This window comes from Protobothrops mucrosquamatus, unplaced genomic scaffold (genome assembly GCF_001527695.2).
Source record: "Protobothrops mucrosquamatus isolate PMUCROS unplaced genomic scaffold, P.Mucros_1.0 scaffold84, whole genome shotgun sequence".
NCBI lineage: Eukaryota > Metazoa > Chordata > Lepidosauria > Squamata > Viperidae > Protobothrops > Protobothrops mucrosquamatus.
This window is the reverse complement of record NW_015386461.1, coordinates 780,531-781,733: the sequence shown is the minus strand read 5'-3', so window position 1 is coordinate 781,733 and position 1,203 is coordinate 780,531.

The following is a 1,203-nucleotide window of genomic DNA, read 5'->3' as shown; positions in this document are numbered from 1 at the left end:
TAGAAGAACTGCTGTAATTATAAATCAACACTTTTAGGTTCTGGAGGACAACCATAAACCTCATCTTCATATTTATGCAGTTTCATGCCAATTTCAGATAATATACATGTACTGAAAACGTGAATCCGGGTTATAATAAAAGCTTATAAAAGCTGTATGAGCCAAGAACTTTTTGAGAAGTTATATAGTTGTAAAAAAAAATTCTTGTTATATAGGGAATGGATCATTTCAACATGACATCAATGAATTATTATCACTTAAATTTAGAAGTCTGCCTGCCTTACACAAAGTTTACACTGTTACACAAAGAGTTGGAGGGTTTATTTATTTGTATCCTGCTTTTTTAATTTTAAAAATAACTCAACTTGATAAACATTTCCAACATACTTTCCTCCTCCTATTTTCCCCACAACTGAGAAATATTTACTGTAGTGGGTTGACCTCATACTGGGCAAACAGAACCCGTAGTAAGTGCTCCATAAATTACTGAAGACCTGAAAGTTTATATCTCAAGCTCACCTCTGACCTAATATCATTTCCCCTTTCCTTTCTCTCTCTGCCATGCACCTCCCCAAATCAGGCAAGACTGTTTAAGGAGTCTACAATCTATGACCACAATTGAGCCCAAAGTTTCTGTTGCTAAGCAAGACAGTTATTAGGTGACTTTGTCCTATTTTGCGACCTTTTTTGCCACAGTTCTTAAGTGACTCATGTAAGTTTTTAAGCTAGTTGGGAGAAGGGCGGGATATAAATCAAAATAAATCAAAATAAATAAAAAAATGGTGAATCTGGCTTCCCCACTGACTTTGCTTGTCAGTGGGTGATCACATGACCCTGGGACACTGCAACCGTCATAAATATGAACCAGTTGCCAAGCATCCAAAATTGGATCACATGACCATGGGGAGGCTGCAATGGTCATATGAAAACTGGTCATATGAAAAGTGGTCATAAATCACTTTTTTCAGTGCTGTTGTAACTTTGAACGGTCCTAAAAGAATAGTTGTACATAGAGGACTACAGGTAGTCTTCGAGACTTACAATGGTTCACTTAATGACCATTTAAAGTTACAATAGCACTGATAACAGTGGCTTATGACAGTTTTTCACACATCCGTTGCAGCATCCCCATGCTCACATGATCAAAATTCGGATGCTTGGCAACTAGTTCTCATTTATGACGGTTGCAGTGTCCCAGGGTCA